At 37.9% G+C, this 22,253-nt stretch overlaps 2 long non-coding RNA genes across 2 annotated transcripts in view; both read left to right on the top strand.

The window, feature by feature from the left end:
• The window catches only part of LOC112532117, a 214,778-nt gene that overhangs the window by 57,637 nt on the left and 134,888 nt on the right, over positions 1-22,253 (top strand). The gene's annotated exons all lie outside the window — the stretch shown is intronic.
• Positions 18,082-18,751, top strand: LOC121110196. The gene is made up of 2 exons (XR_005858660.2): positions 18,082-18,133; positions 18,594-18,751. It is a non-coding gene; the product is annotated as an uncharacterized LOC121110196 (long non-coding RNA).

Genomic DNA, 22,253 nt, shown 5'->3' with positions numbered 1-22,253 from the left:
TCCAGAAGTTTAACTGGTTCCAAAAACAGTCTTATGTTTCACATTCAATGCTTAGCACTGCTAAAATTTCCTTGGATAAACTTCTACAATTCACTTAATGTTTTTCTGCCTTAGTTCCCAATCTGCAATATAGAATCATTGAATCATAGAATCGCTAAGGTTGGAAAAGACCCACAGGATCATCCAGTCCAACCTTCACTAATGGTTCTCGCTAAACCATGTCCCTCAACACAACATCCAAACGCTCTTTAAACACCACCAGGGTCGGTGACTCCACCACCTCTCTGGGCAGCCCATTCCAGTGCCTGACCACCCTTTCAGAGAAATAGTATTTCCTAATGTCCAGCCTGAATCTTCCCTGGTGCAGCTTGAAGCCATTCCCTCTAGTCCTATCACTAGTCACCTGAGAGAAGAGGCTGACCCCCAGCTCACTACAACCTCCCTTCAGGTAGTTCTAGAGAGCAATAAGGTCTCCCCTGAGCCTCCTCTTCTCTAGACTGAGCAATCCCAGCTCCTTCAGCCGCTCTTCATTAAGGCCTGTGCTCCAGACCCCTCACCAGCTTTGTTGCCCTCCTCTGGACACGCTCCAGGGCCTCGATGTCTTTCTTACAGTGAGGGACCCAAAACTGGACACAGTATTCAAGGTGCGGCCTCACCAGTGCTGAGTACAGGGGGATAATTACTTCCCTGTTCCTGCTGGCCACACTATTTCTGATACAAGCCAGGATGCCATTGGCCTTCTTGGCCACCTGGGCACACTGCTGGCTCATGTTCAGTCTAGCGTAAATCAACACCCCCAGGTCCATTTCCTCTACACAGTCTTCCAGCCACTCTGCCCCAAGCCTGTAGCATTGCCTGGGGTTATTGTGGCCAAAGTGCAGGACCCAGCATTTGGTCTTGTTGAATCCTATCCCATTGGCTTCAGTCCAGCTATCCAACCTATCCAGATCCCTTTGGAGGGCCTCGCTACCCTCAGGCAGATCAACAATTCCAGACAGCTTATTTCCTTCCACTCAAACTTTATCTGTCTGAAAACTCCTTGAAGCAATGGACATCTCTGTCTAGTGCCTGGCTACTAATTAGTCATAAATTTATATTCACTGAAGCTGAGAAGAGGAATAAAAGATTAAGAACTGTGAAGACATCAACATTTTTTGTTTTGTGAATACATGAAAATATTTTCATTCTGGAAGCAGGGCATAAAATTAAAAACATAAAATATTTTTATAGGTAAATTGCAAAACCATTAAGTTAATTCATCATTATGATGCATTGTAAAGCTACATTATTTCAGGGATGTCGAAGTTTCGGTGCTCCCACTTGCAAGGGCAGATTTTGCATCCCAGGGTAGTTTCATGACTCCCAGAAGGTACCATGTTACCCACTTGAAAGAGATCCAATTTTGGCATCATAGGATTTGCTTTCTATTGACAGTGCCCACAAAAAGGGCAGAGTGGAGGGAATCCAGGTTTTAGTTCTTACTGTCAAGGCACGTGTCAAACGGTATCACAGAACAAAGGGAATACAGTAGAAAGTTGTAAAAGTCAGTGCAAGTCAACTCTGTCCTGCCCTAGGTACTGAGTCAATAAGGCAGGTGTCATAAAAGTTTGCAACTGTGTGGTTACTAAGACTATAATATAGTACTTGTAGTCAAGGCTTTCACATTACTGTCATGCAACAGTCAACTTATGGTATTTCCTGACTATTTGTAAGAAGTATTTACAACCTTTACATTTTCCAAGGAATCTTTACATTTTTTTACATCAGTTCCTTTTGTCCTTAGGAGAGAAAAAGCAACATTAAAATAATTTAAATTCCTCCCTAGAAGGAGACAACCCATTCCTTAAAGGATTTCTCTTTCAAGGACTGTGATCTTTAAATTCTTAGCCTCTTATCTAATTAAAAAAATAAATAAATAAAACAGAAACAACAACAGCAACAACAAAACAGCTATATATACAATCATTTTCCTACTACCACTTAAAGTTATTTACATATGCTTACTTTATTCACAAACCATCTAACAATTGCTTAGATTCCTTTCCTTGTTCTCTTTGGGATCCTAATAGGTATTATTTCTGCAAAATGCTATTATCCCAAGTGATGTTCATGTTCACAACAATTTTCTGTAATTGTGATGCTCTGAAGTAAATTGAACGGAACTAAATGTGAGATCAGTATTTGATGTCCTGACTTAAAGATTTGAAGTTTATAAATTAAGAAATATTACAAGATTGGTAAAACAATAGTGAGGACTCATAATATTACAGAATATGATATTTGCAGTATACTATATTTCTTGCTTGTGGTAGACCTCTTTAACTTTTGGAAAGGAGTTAGTCTTTGGGTGTTTGGATGAAGATTGTCCATTTAATGGAAATTTGATCACAATGGAGGTTTAATCTGCTCTGGAAAACAAACAGTGTTAATAATAAGTTTTGTGAATAGTGCTGTTCTGCATTTTGGTTTGCAATGTTATACAAATTTTCTTCTCCTATTGACTAGTGTACTGTCTAAGAAAATTTTAAATGGAACCAAATATAAGGAGATTTTTGATAGTGTCCTTAGTTTCAGCTAAATTCTTTAGACAGCTATGAACTGCTCTGGTTCAATTTGTTGAAAACAAGTTACTTATACCTTTTATCTGAGCCAAAACTTTCTAAACAGAAAGCAAGGTCTTAGTGATTTATTCAGTTTCTTAGAAGTTGCCAACAGTAATTCATCTAATGAAACCCACACTACAGCAAATACGTACAGTCACTTTCCTGCCAAGGCACAGGTAGGAGATCCTTTTTCCCTTTATCTTTACTAACGTATCTTGGCCAGTAATAGAAGTGACCTTCACTTCCAATTGAGAACAGATGCAAAGGACGGAGAAGTTTGCATGACTGGTTAATACTTGTTGAAGATGCACTAATCTTTCAGAAGCTTTCTTAAACTTGACCTTGATATGCTTCATCTAAGTACTGAAACCTTAGTTCTTTCAATTCAAAACAGTGAATAATATCACTTTGCATTTACTGGAGAATTTGTGACATCTTTTTAGTTGAGTATAAAATACTAGAAGGTTAAGAAACAGATTCTGTTCCAATCACCTTGAAAAATTGAAAGAAATCTTGTATATCTAAATCTGTCTTCCTGAGAAAAAAATAAAGTAGAAAAAAGTGAAAAAAAGTGGAAGTCCCATACTAAGTGCCCATATTTCTTACTTTTAGTTAGTTTGGAGATAAAGGATTGAAAAAAATTCTTTTAATTTATTATTTCTGGACATAACGGCTGGGAAAAAGTGATAATAACGAGTAAGAACCTTCTAGAGAAGTTTCAAAGCAAGCTGCGTATATTCTTGTTTAAAAAGCACTGTTCCTGCAACTGTACTGTTACACTTTCAGGTCTTAATTAGTTGCCAGCTTATTCCCTGACCCTAGAGGGCTGCAGCTTAACGTTAACTTACATCTTATTATATGTTTTTCATCTTTTGAAGGAGTGCAGATTCTCTGTCCCAATCTATTATTTTATTGCAGAAAGGACATGAATATGAGTATGTGAACAGTGCAATTAGCTATAAATTGTCAGCATGTGAACAGTCACAGACCAACGCAGCAGAGTCAATACATATGTGAAACATTTTATCAAGTCTCACAGTGACTGAAGAAGAAAAAGTAAATTGCCTAACAAGTGGGTTTTTTTTGTTTGTTTGTTTGAGTATTTTGTTTGAGTTTTTTGTTTGTTTGTTTGTTTGTTTGTTTTTTAATGAGGTTAGGTGGATAAGTCAAGGGAACTGCTGTCATTTCATGCCTGCAAACAAACTAAGTTTCTAATTTTGATGTACTGACCAGAGTGAGGAAGGGAGCAGATGGGAGAAGAAGGTATCTGAAATTCTCAGATGATTTTGCAAATGCCCTAAGACTGAGTTTCTGCTGTTGTATTTAATTCACATTGTTTTCAAAGTGCTTTCTACCTGAAACAAAAGCATCATTGCAGCAAGTATAGTCTCACTGGCCCAAGAGGTTTCTGAGGCTGGAGCTGTTAGAAATGTCTTTCAAGTGTGTTTCAGCTTTGAAAGGATCAGAAACTCATGGGCAAATATATCTGAACATGGAAGCACCTGTGTTTTCAATTTAAGATGATGTACCACTCAGTTAAGAGACTTATTCAGATGCCTCTTGAGACTGTTGATTTGAAACCTGCAGTACTAAAATTGGCTGAGCAATACATAGCAGAGCTTAGCATCCAAGACAAAGTATCAGGAGATAAGTACGTATGGCAGCTCTCAAGAACGTCAGACAGACAGATGCTGTATGAAAGGAAGACACATTCTTTGACTTGACATCTGAGGATTATGGTGGCTCATTAGATGAGAAAGAATTAAGAAGAAGTGTAAGAAACATTATGTGATGTTCCCTCTTATGCACCCTTTTTGCAAAAGCTCTAGGGAAACACTGTTATACACACACATTTAATGGTTTCCAAAGCTAGGGAATGAAATATTAATGTAAGAGACTAAATATGTTGCCTAATTTTCCTCAGTCAACCACGAGATCAGTTGGATGTCTGTATTTATTCACTCCCCCCATCCATCTGCCTCTGGGTAGTCAACGCCGCCTGTTAAAAAAACATAGATATGTGTGTCCTGCTGATTGTCTGTTGGCAAAATATAATTCAGGCAATGCCACAATTGTTTAATGTGGAAATAATTATGGGAAATGAAGACAGAATGAACCTGTATTCAATACGGAAACATCAAGGTGCTGGAGAAGGTCCAAAGAAGGACAACAAGGCTTGTGAAGGGCTTGGAGAATACACCACATGAGGAGCGACTGAAGGAACTGGGGCTGTTTAGTCTGAGGAAGAGAAGGCTGAGGGGAGACATTATTGCTCTCTTCTAATACCTGAAAGGTGATTACAGTGAGAGCAGGGTTGGTCTATTCTTACTGGTGACAGGTGGCAGGAAGAGGGGAAATGGCCTCAAGTTGCACCAGGGGAGGTTTAGGTTGGATATCAGGAAAAAGTTCTTTACAGAAACTGGAATAGGCTCCCCAAGGAGGTGGTTGAGTTACCATCCCTGAATGTGTTTAAAAACCATTTGGATGTGGTGCTCAGGGCCATGATTTAGCGGAGGGTTGTTAGAGTAGTATGGTTAGGTTGTGGTTGGCCTCAATGATCTTCAAGGTCTTTTTCAACCTGAGTGATTCTATGATTTTATGATAGAAATGGAGGGTAGCCATCATGTTGCAGAAGAAGACAATGTCTGTGAATTTAAGTGGTAAAAAAATGAGAAGAGTGCTTTTAAACTGTGCTGAATTAATTCATAGAAGTCACTGATGCAAAAGTTATCTATATTGAAATTATTGGGATAATCAGTCCCAAAATTTCATGTCAAAAGCTGAACAGTAGATGCGGTCTGCAGGGAATTTGTCCTATCCAAAACTTGTAGTCCCATTTTGTGCCTTGCTTTGAACAAACCAATGAATACCACCTGAGAATACCAGCTCATATGACCCCAATGATATTCTTATGCCTTTCCTTCCAGTTAGAAATTTTTACTCCCTTAGGCTTCTATTCATGCTTAATATTTTTACTTTTTCTCCCTTCCCTTTACCTGCACTCCAGGCACAAAATCATGTTCATTCCTACAGGGAAAAAACAGACTTAAGCCCTCTTTGCTAGTTTTTTGCTAGTTTTTGTCAGGAACAATAGAAAACAGAAATCTGCTGTGCAGATCTTCCACAGGCAGTCTTTAGGATCTGTGAACCTCTTACATACAGTGCAGCACTGTAGGTGTCCCAGTGTGCCACAATGAGCACAGGCACTGCCTACTCACACTGGGTCCCTTTCCCAGTACCACTTCAAGTTTGGACCTCAGGACTTAATGATTATCAGCAAGTATTTCATTTGTCACCTCAAACTTTGCTTCCTGATGTCAGTTAAAGAAGAATTATATATTCTTATTTCCTTTCTTATTACTCATGTTATGGATATAAAATGTTTTGCTCTAATGCTGAATGGGGTACTGACATTTCATATGCTACCTGTGAAAGTTGGTGTAGTTAAAAATGTTCTTCCTGTCCTTAATGTTATTTTGAAGAATAGCTTGAGGCTTTTAAACATAACCTTAGGGTAAGGTTCATGCTTGTTCGGAGATTTCCAGGCAGCTGTAAAGCAGTCACAGACTCAGCCTAAGATGCAAGTTTTACAGTTCATCAGGTGGAAAGCAGTGATGTGTCAGCTAATAAAGATGTTTCTGTTCTGTACATGATTGAAAAGAACAAGGGCCATAGAGACCACTGACTTCACCAACATCACGATACCTCTGTCATGGAGCAATTTTTGCATCATGTGAATAAATCGGAGAAAAATCAAGAATCCCCGCATGCTTCCCAGAAATTTCCATCTGCAAATGGACCTTATCCCGTTAAAAGTAGTAGTGTGAGCTATTAGCAGCCAGACCCTAGTATTGAATCATCCTTATTACAGTAAAATGAAGCAGTATGTTATCCAACAATACTGCCGAAGAGTCTTCTGGCAAATTACACATCCTCCCTCCCCTCTCCCTCCTTCCGTCCCTCCCTCCCTTTCTACCTACCTACCTGCCTACCTACCTACCTTCCCCTTGCAGCCCAGAAGGACAATTATACCCTGGGTTGCATCAGAAGAAGCACGGCCAGCAGGTCGAGGGAGGTGATCATGCCCCTCTACTCTGTGCTGGTGAGGGCTCTCGTGGAGTACTGCATCCAGAGGTGGAGCCCCCAGTACAAGAGAGACGTAGGCTTGGAGTGTGTCCAGAGGGGGGCCACAAAAATAATCCAAGGGATGGAACACCTCTCCTATGAGAACAAGCTGAGAGAGCTGGGAATGTTTAGCCTGGAGAAGAGAAGGCTGCAATGTGACCTGATAGCGGCCTTTCAATATCTAAAGGGGAACTACAGGAAAGAAGGGGACAGATTCTTTAGCAGGGTCTGTGGTGATAGAACAAGGGGAAATGGTTTTAAGCTTAAAGAGGGCAGATTTAGGTTAGATGTAAGGAAATAGTCTTTTATAGTGAGGGTGGTGAGGCACTGGAACAGGCTACTAGAGATATGGTTGATGCCCCATCCCTGGAGACTTTTTAGGTGAGACTGGATCTGGCCCTGGGCAACCTGATCTAGCTAATGGATGTCCCTGTTCATAGCAGGGGAGTTGGACTAGATGGTTCTCAGACGTTCCTTCCAACTCAAAGGATTTTGTGATTCTATGATTCCAATTCCCTCTGCCCTACCTTCCTTCCTTTCTTACTTTCCTTCCTCTCCAGTTATTCCTAATAATCACTATAACTGCTCACTTGCCACAAGTTAACCGTTATATACTTCTAGATATTTCATTTCATAAAGTCTCAGATTTCCTGTTTTTATGATAACTATTAACATCACTGGACTCAGATAACTATTGCTTATTAATGCCACTTGCTTTCAAGGTGCATAGTGGTTATGCAGAGGCAGTCATGATTTTTTCCTCAGTGAGCATTCTCCTATCTGTTAAGTGGGTTATTTTCTCAAAGAGAAAAACAGCTAGGTGCTGAGGATCAAATAGCAGGTACCTTCACACTGTGAACTGGCTACAAATATATGAACGCTTTTTGAGAGGCCTCATGCCCTTAAAGTAGAACCCATCTTGAACCATTAAATACAGTACAGGTCTATCTGCTTGTGATGCTGGCCTTGTAGGAACTTGTGGCTGCTGAACAATCTCATATCAGTCTGTCTCTGACCTCTGGCAAATGAGCCATGAAATTGACAGTACCTATTCAGATAAGTATGTCCTGTGCACGGTTTATTTGGGTATGATTTTTTTACAACAGTATTAATACAGCTTCCCAAGGTTTTGTGTCTCCCTCAGTTCTGTTCTTCTTGGTAATTTTCAGAAATGAAGTGGACTTGGGATATGTGGATAATAAAGGAGAAGTCATAGTGCTTTTGTCTGTGCACAGATATTATCTTCCTGTAGCTTTTCTTCTGTACCTGAAACGATTTTTGAATCAAAGAAGCAATAGGGCCTGATGTGTTTCAATCTGGTTAACAGACTTCCATTTTTGTGTTGCAAGTACATCACACATTATCAGATGAACTAGGATCTCACAGTAAATCTTTACTTTCTGTGAGGGAAAAAAAAATAGTATCAAGTGTAACTAATTCAATAAAAACAGTACTGTGCTGTTTTAAGAGCAGCAATTACTAATTAGCTATTCATTTGTCACTAAGGTTGTATTATGGCCTGTGTTTAACTGGATGAATGCTCAAAGAGGTCAAGAAGCATTTATATGTAAAGCCTATAGATAGTCTCACAGTTTCTGATCCTCTAACACTGGAAGAGAGGTTTTTCTAATCAACAAAATACAATTTATTGTATACTTCTAACACTGCTGATGTGTGAAAATGCACAGACATAATATGACAGATCAAGAAGAAAGCAATCATCTTTTTCCAATCCTTCTTTCCATTTTAATCTTATTACTGTAAGTTATGAACCTTCCTAACCTAGGATTTCTTTTGCTTTGAGCGTAACACTCTTACCGTAACTAGGGACATGTATCACATTGTGCTTGATGACGTCCAGAAAAGGATATGTATTTATCTAAATCTTATATATGAAGATCATCGTACCCTTCTGCAATGGCAGTGCAAGTGAGCAAAGATAAGATCTAAGATTTTTATACTTTCTTCTTAGGAAAAACCTTCACAAATTTTGAGGATGGCTTGAGACAAGGAATTCTCAGGAGAGAAGTCAGTGGTCCCTTCCTACAAAGAACATACAGATATAGGAAATGAACAAATTATTATTACTAAGTTTATATCAGTATCAGAAATGTCTATTTGGTTGGTCATATTAAGGAAGATGAAAAGTAAAGTAATTTTTAAAAGTATGTATTGCTTACTATCAAACACTTCGATCCTTTTCATCCAAATTATTCAAATTCTTGTTCTAAGTATTTGGATCCAGACTCTGATTATAGTCAAATTGCTGTAAATAGGATGGAACTATATTTTCCTTTCTCTGAAAAATATGTGTAATTGAAATTTGACCTTTTTTCCCCACAGAAATTTCATTCACAAAAGTGCTAACTACAACTGTGATTTCATCAACTAGGATTTTTTCTTTGCTGACAACTTTGGCCCTCCCAAAACTGAGCAGAGCTGGACATCATGCTAACATGGAAAATGTACAGGATAAGTATGAAGTCTTTTTTGGGATATATTCCCTTTGTAAACTGTGACAGCAAACAGGATCCTGCTCAAATTACTGTATGTGATGTGACCATATATCTAATAGTTTATTTTGACCTTGATTAACACTGGTGGTTTTCATCAGAGATATCCTACTATGTTTGGCTCCAAAATTAACACTGATGGCTGTCTAATAAAGAAGTTTAGGCTTCTTGTTCAAATTTAATGGCTCATAATGAATGAATTTGCTTTAGTTCTTGAGAATTTAGAGGACTTCTCTTTTGCTTTATTCCCATTCTTAAATTTCTCTTAGCCAGAATAATTTTGTATATTATTTGAATGGAATGGCACACTTATTTAACATTCTAAATATCATTATTATTTTTTGCATGTCAGCAACTGATATGAAGCTCTCTCAAATGTTTGTTTCCTTCTTTGTGTTAGCTAGATTTATGCTGTATGACCTTGATAGAAAGAAGCCTACTCCTGCCAGGAACAGAAAACAGTTTATAGGCAATTACCATGAAATACTCAAGTGGTGCACAAAGGTTAGCCAACCTTTATTCTTCAAATAAAAATAATAATAATAATAATAATAAAAAAAAACAACAAGCTCACACTTTTCTTGAGGGGGAAGAAATACAATATTTGTGCTGTTATTTCTCTTATGGTATAAATTTGTATTCATTTAAACAAAATTACTCTTCTTAAATTTTAGATGTTAATGAATAAGACTGCTATCTGATCTGTCACCAGGAATTATACGATAACTTGCAGTACTGTACATCAGCACTGGCTACACAAAAAGGATTTAAGTGTTACGGTTGCTAGAAGTTTTTGTGATACTTAAATTAAATACTTATGTCTACACTGCATGGAGAGGACTACATGTAACTTGTTGCCAACTTGATCTTGGGCACCATTTTGAAGAAACCTGGCTTGGCAGGACTTTTCTGGTAGCAATCACCACCTGGGTTTTTCAGATGAGAAGCTGATATGACCTGGACATGATCAGGGCTACAGATACTTAGTGGCATAAAAATAAAGGCACTTCTTCATATATGTGGAGGCAAAATATTTGGTGTCTGGGCAATGTTCGTATCAGAAGCCTTATCACAGGTTTATTCATGGAATTTAGTGCCTAAATGGAGTACAAGTTCTTTCGTTAACAGCTCTGGATTTCCATGGTTTGAGTTACATAATCATAAGCTGTAAAGATAAAATGATGGAATCATAACCTCTTCTACGATAATCCAGGTCATGATGTCTTATCCATAAGAACACTCTCATCGGTATTCCACTTCACTCTCTGCTATTCAATTGGTCCCTCTAACTTCACACTGGCAATAGTACTGATTTAGCACAGAGCAGGACCCAGATCTTCGTTGCTGGAAAAATAATAAAGAAAAGAGATACTACTTAGCAAAGAGATAATGAGACAACATTGTGATACTGGCTCAGAACAGTTCTCTGTCATCTATCTGAACATCCAGGGGAAAGAAGTACGACTTGGTTAAAGCAGAATATGAATGATGTGCCATTGTTTTAGAGCCAACTTTGGATTTGTAACAGTGAGCTCCCAGGTGTTATCACATTTAACACTCCTGAAATAAAGGAGTATTTTTAGGTTTGTTTTATTTTGATGGTAGCTATTTTTTTTTAAAGTAGGGATTTACTTTATTGTCTTTTCATTATTTTAGAAATGAATGCCAAAATCACAGTGATTCCTAGTCATAAGACTCCCTTTCACAGCGTCTCTTCAGGCTAAAAAAAAAAAATCCTTTTCCCAGATAGGGTGTTTGTTTTTTTTTCCTACAGCAGAATAGGTACAATGGACTATTCAGCTGAACTCTACTGACTTTATAGATTCGAGGCTTAATGTTCATTTTTTTTGCGATCTCTTCCTTTTCATTCTAACATTGTTCTGCTTTTCCTATTTATTTTTTTTATTTTTTATTTTTTTTTTTACTGTGCGTATCCTGTTTTGTTCCACTGAAATAATTTTGTAAGAAATCCTTCATCAGGATAATGCTGCCTATTCAGTCATCACAGGCACAGTTTTGTTCTTTGTGCTTTGGCTAGCTTATATACACACTCCTACACTTCCAGCTATTGCTTCCAGTGCCAGCTGGGATACCTATTGGTGAATTCAGAGCTGATTAACTGAACAAGACAGTTGTTGCTCCAATTAACCTACTCCATGCATCAGGAGATTTCATTTTTTTTCATTAAGGAAACAAGAAGTGGAGGGAAAGTCTTTCTTTACTCTAGTGCTCCATCCTTCTCCCCACGGGAGAAAAAAGTCAATATGGTAAACAAAGAACAATCATTACTGGACATCTGCAGCTAATAACTGGGACACAACAGAAATTTGAGAGCTTGGTGTTTAAACATTCACTGTAGCTTTTATTTGCATATACAAAGCTCCATCCCAGCAGTCTGTGAAAAAAACATTTCCTTTAGCTGGTTGCAGGGGAAATTACTATTTTTCTACAGAGCAAACAGATGTGTTAAATAATTAATGCAACCACGAAGGTGCTCTGCATAAATATAAGCTTTAAAAATGAACGTACTTTTGCTTCTCACAAGTATTTAAGTCATGAAATTCACAAGGTAGGACTGTGCCTGACCTCTGTGGGAATGCAGAGAAACAAAATTTTCCATGAATTTTCACCCCTCACTCTCTCTATAGGAAGAAGGAAACAATCACAGTCCTTGTCTTCTAATACAATGCTAACAGATGAGCTTTAGAGATACTTCGGCAGCTGCACAAGAGGTTAATGCACCCAGAGGTTCACTCTATCTCTTTGCCACATATTTCTACTGTCACTGCTAATTCAGCAGAAGGAAATATACATCCATGACAGAACTGTCCCAAAGATGAGAGGACAAATGTGCTCAACGCCTTGTGAAGATCCAAGGTCCAATTTAGATGGCCAGGACAGATCATGTATAGGCAGTGTCAACTGTGTGAAGTCCAATTTAGCCTCAGAAGGTGTTTTTAATCCCCTGTTATTAATTCTTGTGCAAGTGCTTGCAGGGTGGCCATTGACAGCACAGCTGGAATTAATCAAAACACAATCCGCTGCATTTTGTGGTTGCTTTACTCACTGCTTTATCTCAAAATGTATCTAATATTTCAGTTAAGTAATATCAAAGGTATATTTCTAGGTTTAAAGAAGATGCTGTTGATAAAAGTAGATACTGATGTCATAGGAAGCTCTCAGCCCTTGTTGGATTTATACTGCTTTAAATTTAGTGGATGAGAAATTGATCAGAAGCAACATAAAACAAAAGCTTTCTTTGCTAAAGAAGTATGTAGGTTGCTCTGAAAGTAATGCCTCCTATTTATTTCCATGAAAATGACAATGGATACAAATACCACAATAAAAAATATTTTGTAGAGCAAATTTTCAGCTATGAAATGCTATTTTTTCAACATAATCACTGTCATTAGCTGTACATTTTTGCCAGTGATGAACAAGAGCCTGCATGCTATGCTTGTAAAAATCCTCTGTTTGATCTCCATAAATGTTCAGCAAGCAACGATGAATGTCAGGAAGTATAATTTTTTCCACATGTAGGAATTCAGTGACACAGCTTTGCTTCATACACACTTCATGTCAGACACCATTTTGTCTGACTGTCCCTCTGCTGCCATCTGGCACATGGCAACAAAATGTAGTGGAATATTGGTGGGTAGGTTTGACTTTTACTGCCATACCACCAACGTTCACCTCTCATTTCATGGGTCAACATAATGAAATAGGAGGCATTACTTTTGGAGCAGCCCTTGTATATTAGCATTTAGCTTTAATTCATAGAACTGACCTGAAATTGAGAATTACTGATTCCAAGCATCAGTTCTGATTGAGAATACAAAGATGCATAACAAAAATAAAATCTGATGACATATGTAGTTTATTCTGGTGTCACTTAGTAGCTGTTTTCTTCTAGAATATTTTGCCAGCTTCAGACAGAAACTGGAGTCTCAGATTGCAAGCTTAGGAAAAGCATCTTCCAAGGACTTGCTATATACCCAAAACCTTATGCCTCCTAGCTTTCTCTTAAGTCAGCTCACACAGCACAGCTCACCTGCCTGTGGTTTCATGGAATTAACCAAAGCTGAAATGAATCATATAATATTTCAGGCTCTTAGCTGAATCACTAGGAAGCTGTATAGGAAATTTCCCAATGTTTCTTGTTTGTTGATGAATGCATTTTTTTAATGCATTGTTGATTCATCTCTGACTACAGTGAAGAATTTAAACCAGATGAGCTGAACATACCTGTGTTTGTATGTTAGAAACATACAACTTCACCAAAAAAGCTCCACCTAATGCTCAGAGGCAAATAGCTTATGCCCTGTTATCAACAAAGTCAGATCTACGTAATCTGTAGCTCATCCTTTGCAAGTCTTTTCATTTAGACTTAGCTCAGATATTATTCTGAGACATCTGCTTTTGGACACATCTTACATACAGGAGATAGACTGGTAGATTGGTTAAAAAAAAAGAAAAAAAGCTGAACTGCATTATTAATTTTTTTCATTTTTAGGGATTTTTAAAATGGAGCAGTGTAATTGTCAAGCAGATGGCAAAAGGATTTCTGTCTTCTTTTCTGCAAAGAATGTAGGAACTTCCAGTATATACCCTTAATACAAGTCTTCTGTCTGTGCAATTCTAAGCAATGACTTCACCTCGGGTTTTTGCTGTTTTTGTCTCTGTGTGTATGTGTGCTGTTGTTGCTGTTGTTTAGCTTATTCTAGCTGATAGCCTGAGCTGTTAGAGAACATCTTTGGGAGGAGAAGAGAATTGGTCAAGCTCCCTTCTGAGAGCATGTTTCTCTGAAGGGTATTTTGTGCTAAAAAGAGGGAAGTGGAGGAGGGAAAATGACCCCGCTGACAGATGGTTAAGGTAAATGCAGCTGCCTTTCTCAGCTCCTGTTAACTAGCAAATTTGTGCTTCAGGCTACTATGTCAGCTCTTCCGTCAGATGTAAGGACCTATGACTCCTATGATGCTGCAGCAAATACACTGTCTGTTTTATTACATTAGTAAGGTAGTACCCAACTGTCTCCTCACTAACCTTCAACAGGTAGAACTGTACACTGAGGCTATGCTATGAACCTTACTTCCATAACATTGCCTAGTAATATCCCACCTCAGGTGTGTCCTTATTCCAAGGTGCCTTCTCTGTCATGATTACAAGAATTCTTCAAGGTGAAGTCTCCTGTGAGTGAGTGTGGTGCGCCCCGCATATCTGGACACTAATTTACAGTAAATGAGCTTAAGGTTTGTGTGTATCTACACATGGGAGAAAGGCCCCTTTCACCATCTTTTTGGACAAAAATTGCTGGATGTAAAAGTGGAGTAAAAGTGCTTTGAGACTTGTATGCTGTAAAGTGCTTTGCGACAACAAAGGTTTTCAACGCAGTCAGAGATGTTATAGTTCTTCCAAGGATTCATTTAACCTTCCTTTCAGGTCAGTCGCCTGTGGTGATAACATCAGACAAAACACCATGCTTCTCCTTCCCACTATGTCTCCCTCCCCCTCACACTGCCTCCCCTGCTCTAACTCAAATGGCTCAGAAAAGCCACGTTAACAAGCACAGACAATGAAGTACTGAAAGACAATTTCACTGTGCCATAATACTAAAACCTGAGGGATGAGAGGAAATGAAAGGCGGTTGCCTTGTCAGTGATACAGATCGGGATCCCTGCTGGCCAGCTGGTCTGGAGCATGGCCTGCACGGCTGCCAGCCCCTCTCTGCCAGGTCCCAGGGCTCAGCCTGCAGGGTCACCATCACTCACAGGCGGGTGCCTCGCAATGGCAGAGGAGGAAATAAGCAGCTCGAGTTTCACCAAAGCCGAGGTGGTGTCAGGAGGGGGCTGATCAGACAGCAGGCCCCTTGGTTACATATTCCATTGTCAGCACTGTGAGCAGCTGCTGCGCTGGGCTCTCCCCGAGGCTGCTCAGGAGTCACTCAAAGCATGAAATATGAATATGGAGAGCAGTAATGTTTTCCTTGGCAGATCAGGAATGCTTAAAATCATCTTCCCTGCCTGACTGTCCTTTGAACATGGCCCTCTGTGCTGTGAAGTTGTTTATCTCTGTGCTTTGCCCCTGTAACTGTGTCATTAATGCCATTGCTCTCTTTAGAATTCTGCATGGTGTGTGGATCCCTGTGATAGAAGGCTAATGAAAAACTAAGGGTAAAATCCTGATTTAAAATAGGTGGCAATGCATTCATCCTGCTAAGCACAGCCTCTCTGGGAATCACAGGAGAGTCAGTCCTAAATGAAATGTTAGGGTGTGTGTGAAGTAAGCTGGCTCCACTGAGTTATTAACAGATCCCGCATAGAAAATCATTCACTGACATCTTTAAGGGACTGGGCCTGAAAATTTCTGTCCCTTTATAAACCTCTGGATCTGAAGGTAACGTTCTGCAGCATGTTCACAAAAGGTTGGTTACAATCATGTTTATACTTATTTTAAATTGAAATTGGAATTATGTTCTGCCTCCTCCCTGACCCTTATCTCGACCTCTCTGTGTATCACTTGCAGCAGGATTCCCACTGCGGGGAAACAAGAGTCCTATCAAGGCTAGCCTTAATATTTATGGTAGTATGGCTATTGAGATAGATGCCTTCAGAGATAACTTCTCCCATAGTGGTACTATTTCCCAAAATTTGCTCTGTTCCAAAGTGACGAATCTGAAAGAAATGTAGCATTTTTCCCCAGCTGTGTGGTATTATTTTGTTTGCTTTCATGATGATTGACCTATGACGTTGCATTGCGTAAACTCAGTGCTGACATTAGGATAATAAAGTGGCAGTTGCATACCTTATGGTATGTATATGGTATTTTCAAAAAAAATGCAGTGCACAGAAAAACATTTACAGAGACAATATATTGTCCAGTTGGAGACAGCCAAAAGCAGGCACAGTAAATATCTGCAAAATATAGTGATAATGCTGCAGTACTTCACTGAACAGCTGTGGCAGAATAAAACTGCAGGATTTATATAGGTTATTTTTAGGTTATTTATAGGTTATATTTCTGGGCATGATATTCTTTTTATTGAATCTTGGGTGTACTTGACACAGAATGCTCCCATGAATGAAATTTTGATATAAACACCTAGAAATGAAATGCATATACTAAAATGCAGCTATCCTGAGTGAGTAGGACTGTATATAGCCATCATGATGATAGGATGCAAGACTGCAGAAATGCAGCTGTGGTCTTTCATGTACTTTGCATGGTGACATGGGAGATGCTGCTCGCCGTCTCTACACTGAAGGATCACAGTAAAAATATGCACTTACAATCTTTTAACTGAGTAAACTTTCAGAAAATATTCTGTGCAATCAGGTAACATGGTGCAGTGAATCTATTTTGATCAAAACAATATGGATGATGATTGATGGCATGAGACTTCAGAGGAACTAGCATTGCTCAGTGGAAGTTCCTGTAGCTGAGTATTACATAAAATAATTGCCTAGAAATTTTGAAAATCTTTGTTGAAAAGGGTTGTTCTGTGGAACCTATTTGTAATGCTGCTTAGAAAGGACTGTCATTATTAGACTTAGGATGAAGTGTCACGATCCAAAACATTTTAAAATCGGAAACTATTGCTTTAGCTTTCCCACTGTTTATCCTGGATCAGCAATGTTCCACATATACTCTGATCCAAGTCACTGAAAGCCAAATTCTTTCTTCTCAAACTGTTTTTAACTTTCTTTGAGCTTTATGCAAAAGCTTTCCTCAAAGAAAGCCTTAAAATGGACTAAACTAAAGCTGACAAAATAAACAAACAAAGAAATAAATAAATAAAAGGAAAATTTCATTACCAGGTTAGCAGGTGCATGGGAAATGGGGAAATAAAACAAGAGGTGAAAGTCAGTATCGATACAGTCAGAGTTTTGTGCATGGAAAGAAAATACCAGTGTTATATACACTTAAAACTGTTTTTTTTTTCTTAATGAGAAGAAAGAGGAGTCACTGTTGACAGCTCTGTGTAAATGCCAGCTCCATGATCAGTGGAAGCCAGAAAGTCTAACAAAAGGTAGGAACAGCCAAGGAAGGAAAATGAAACAAATCAAATGTAAGTGGCTTGTACCATCAGAAAAATTTGGTACAAACGGTGTGCCACAAATGTTGGGGCTGTGGTTATCCTCATTATTATTTCTCAGTATGAACAAGAAGATATCAGGGGAAAAATTACGTCAAAAACCACCATGAACCAGAAATGATATTTACTGCTTCTCGTAACAGAGTAACTAAAGGAAAAAACTTAAATTATGGGTCAAAAGATCTGAGATAAAGAAAAAATACTAAAATTTTCAAGACTGCATAAATATACTGCTTATTGCCACAGGATGCTTTGAAGGTAAGCAGTAGAAAAATAAGATTAAAGAAGACTGGACAGAATTGCAAAAGATACCTGTTGTTAAGCATGATGTTTTAGGTGCAAATTCTCCTTTACGTTATAGTAAGATGGGATGGCTACCACAAATAGAAGTACATACCATTAATATGGGTTTATCCCATACTCATGTTATGGAAAAGAGATTGTAAGACTCTTTATGCAATCCAGACATCTCAATTTCCATCTATAACACACAGTGATAATGATTATGTTGAAAAATTGTTTTAAGCCTTTACTGATAGCTGTGAAAGTAGAGTTTGTGATAATATACTGCTCAGTAAAGTGCTTTTGTGTGCAGAACTGTGGGTAAGTCATGTTTTGCAGTGTCCCATCGAACTGCTTTTAACCTCCAGTTGTAAATCCAAATAACAGTGTCTGGCTGGGAGACTGGGGAATGCAGTTTGTCCAGTTCTGCTGTCATATAAGCTCCATATTCAGCACAGATTCAGCTGCATTATCAGTGCCTCCTCTCTGCTGTTGACAATGAAGTGCTGCACAGTCAGGTGGGTGAGAAAGCTTTGTTTCTGGAGTGCTGATGAACATCTTCCATGGAAAAGGTGAGAGGTATTATTCTTAAGCTGACTGATCATAGAAGGTAGCCTGAAAAAAGTATTACAGGAAGAAATACAAAATGAGAGGAAAGAAGGTAGCTGATAATGTTTTAAGTTTAGAATCACTAAATTCACTTTACATCTGTTTTTAAAAAGCAACTTATTTTTCTTTCTGTCTATACACAGTTCCATGTTTATTAAAATTTGTTTCCCCTTTGTATTTACATTTACAAATTACTCCATCAGCTTTTCTCCCTCTCCAATGCTTTCTCTCAATCCTAAAAATGTTATTTTGGAACTTTCTTTGCCTTCTTTCCACTTCTCCTCCTCCTAACATGCTAACAAGTCCTGATGACACATTCCTGTCAATTGCTCATAATAATGCACTATTGAAAGTATTATAATTTTACAGGAAAAAGAATGTCAAGAGCTTTTTTGGCCATCTTGTTGAGATGATGTTCAGCCAGAAAATAGAGGACAAAAAGACTACTCAAGGCCATTGAAAACATAAAAATCGGGAAAAAAAAATTAAATTAGTTGACAAGAGCTGAAGAAGTTTCTGACGAGAAGGTAGGTATTTTAGTTGTAAAAAAGATATGGTTGTTTTAACTTTTACTATTTGGAAAAAAAAGAACTTTGGAATTAGAATAAAGTTACAGCAAGATGCAATAAGACGTTTAATCAATTCAGCAGTTCAACCTGAAATTAAATTTATCCCATGGAAACAAGCTTTTCAAAATGTAGTTGAAGAAAATGAAGTAGCCTTCAGCCAATTTCAAAGCAATTCACTATGAATGTGCTCCTGTGCTGTAGTGCTCCCTTGGACTCTTTAAACTGTATTCACTGTGAATGGCCTTGAAATTACAAAAATTGATTCAGTTCAATTCGCATACTTAGAAAATCCATTCAGTCAAAACACTGTTCCATGCTATTTAATATAATGAAAGGTTTGGGTCTGGAATAATGTTATTAAATAATAGAGTAAGTTTGCATTGATTTTTTTGAACACAAATAAGTAAATTACACATTTTACTGTAAATATGTGACTTTATTGCCTAGTTAATACATTTGCAATAATACCTGACACAAATTTAGTACACCACTTTGTCTTGTTCCTAATCTTCACATAAAGATTAATATACATTTCACTTAGGGATCATGTATGGTTGAGTATTATGCTCCTTCAGCTCCCACTGTGGCTCTCTGTGGTAGATTTGAAGAGTGCACCTATGTGTAGGAGTGCAACTTCTTTGCAAAGCGGGTCTAACATTTTTGCATGTATGAGACAGAACTGTGTTCTTATGCATCAGCTTGCTATGGAGTTTAGGGTAAACTTGAGATATATATCTTGTTTCCTGAACACTGCATATACATATTTTTATATATATATAAAGCAATGTGCTTAAAGCAAGCAAGCACAAGAGGCCTCTATATTTATAAGAAGTATTGATGGGAGATACTGATTAGGGAACGGGTGAACTCCTGATCTGAAATCCTGATCTGAAAGCACCTTCCCTTGGGAATTTTAAAATATATCTAGAAAAATGGTAGAAATATGACATTAGCCATTGCACGTAATGAGGTGGGCAGACTAGATGACCTTATTAAGCAATAAGATGTGATGAGGTGTGCATTGTGGTCTCGTAATGACACACTTTATGCCTTTAAATGTAAGACAGTGCGTAAAGCTGTTAAGTGCTGAGGTGCATCATCGCTAGACATTATAAGACCTAGATGCCTACAAATTCTCTTTCTGAAATATCAATTTCTAAAGGCAAGACATCAGCTATTAGAAAGAAAACCATTCCCCAGATAAAGAAATATTTTTTTTTTTTTTTTTTTTTTAATGTACTGAAAGGTCACATCAAGGGAAATTGTCTAGACAGGGATTACTGTTACTATTTCTTGATAATGATAGTAAATAACATTGTTAACAGAAATGTGGTAAAATGCAAATATTTCATCCATAAGGTTGAAATTGTAATGCATGTGAGAGGAAGGACTGTTTGGGAATAGGACTTCCATCCCTCTGAAGTCCTCCTGCTGCCCTTCCTCCCAGCAGTACTACTATCTGAAGGCAGAAAGCATTGGAGAAGTAGTACAGAGAAGATGAGGTCATTTAGTGAATGACAGAACTTGTAAGCTCAAGACACAGAATTTTCTTGATGAGTTTCAGGACAGTTTATTTTTCCCATTTCCAAATGTTCCTCATCCTGCTGACACAGATGTTTGTTAGTTGCCTGAATCAGAAAGCGTGTGAATTCCAGAGGTGCCTATGGAGAGTGCTGTAATATGGAAATACTTCTGAGCTACTATTGCGAGCAAGAACAGTGATAATCAGAATAGTGGCATCTTCAGTATGTCGTACACTTCGTAAGTGTTTAACAACAATTATTTCCAAAAGAGAGCTTAGTCCTTATCACAGGAAAATCAAGGGAGAAGCAAATGAGGTGTTGACAGAAGGGAAATGCTTATTTTTGCTCACTGGCCATGGTGAATTCCTACAGTCAGTTGAGCACTTCCAGTGGGTAGCATCAAGGTACTTTGAGTCTTTTTATACCTATGGCCTTTTCTTTCCCTGAAATCAAGGGGAATTTAAGATACGCAGCACTTACTTTAATTGCTTGGTAACTTGTGTCCCAAAGGCAAGTCCCACACAGGCCCACTTGTGTGAAAAGACTTGACAAATTAGTGTTTTTCAGAGGTTCAAGTCTAATTAAATTTTCATTTACCTTATTATTTAAGTGGATTTGATATCCGTAGGACACTTGTGGCACCTTGTACTTTTTACTGGGTGACATTCAAAACTTTGTTATGTTATTAACTGAGGTATTTTTACTTCTGACAAAATGTTTTCAGCCACAAGGAACTGTGTTTATTATTATTGTTTTTTAAATTATTTTCTAGAAATATTACTGCATCAAGAAGGGGCAGAAAAGGTGCTCGATTTTCTGCAGGATTTTAGAAAGTCCAATATTTGACTAAAAAAACCCACAAAACCAACTTGATATTACTTGTTCCTTTTTCGGTAATCATCTCTGAACTCAGATGCTTCTGTATAGTTGAACTTGATAGAAACAGATCTATGAAATACACCAGTAGAGTACTGGAAACTCATTATTTATTCAGGGGGCTGATCAGTCATACTGCATTTGTATTTCTTCCACACACAGTGAGTGGATAACATAGCCAATCAATCCCCAACACACTCTGCTACTGTTAATTCTATTACATACTCAATTTTCAATGTAAGCATTCCGCCCATGATGTCACCCAAAATTTTTAAAATCTGTGTTATATTTCCTCCTTTTACCTCATCCATCCAAATACCTTATCCAAAGTTTAAAAGAGATTATAATCTGGTGACTTCATTATGAACTCAACCTGATCTTTCAACAGCTCTGCTGGATCCGGTGTTGGCTGAAGCTGCTTTTTCATCATCCAGCTGGCTTGGTGGTTCTGATGTTAACTTTTTCTTTAGCACTTATGTTTTACAGCAAGCTGATACATATATTATATAACTATAATATCAGCCATTTCTATTTAGCTATGTATAAAGCACGTATTCTCTTGGCCTCACAGTTAGGTGAATAATTTCCTTCTCACTTAGATTTAGGTATCCTCTGAATGTCTCGTGTAAAAGCAGCGAGGACTATTGGAAAACCTACCAAGATATTTATGGAGGTTTGTATAGGAATTCTCAAATCTGGGAGATAATGACTCATATTTATTTCAACAAATATTTTATTTATAGATAGTTTATAATTGCAGACTGAGGTTACCAAAGAAAAGGAATAGGAGGAAAATGCAGACACTCCTTGCTTTAACATGAAGAGAATAAATGAGTCTTAGTACTGCTCAATAACAAGATTAGGACCTAGTGTTCCCTCAAACCCATCAATATTCCAGAACCTTGCCACTTTATCTACTTTCAAATTAAACCCAGTAATGATTTCTCTATGATAACTCTGGTGATAAAACTGCAGAACTATATATTTAAATGAAAACATAAGGTTTTGGTGAAGGCTCTGCTCCAGCATTTGAATAATAATGAAGTACTTCCCTTTGCAGG

Source organism: Gallus gallus, chromosome 3 (genome assembly GCF_016699485.2).
Source record: "Gallus gallus isolate bGalGal1 chromosome 3, bGalGal1.mat.broiler.GRCg7b, whole genome shotgun sequence".
Lineage (NCBI taxonomy): Eukaryota > Metazoa > Chordata > Aves > Galliformes > Phasianidae > Gallus > Gallus gallus.
This window is presented reverse-complemented; position numbering and strand designations above follow the sequence as displayed.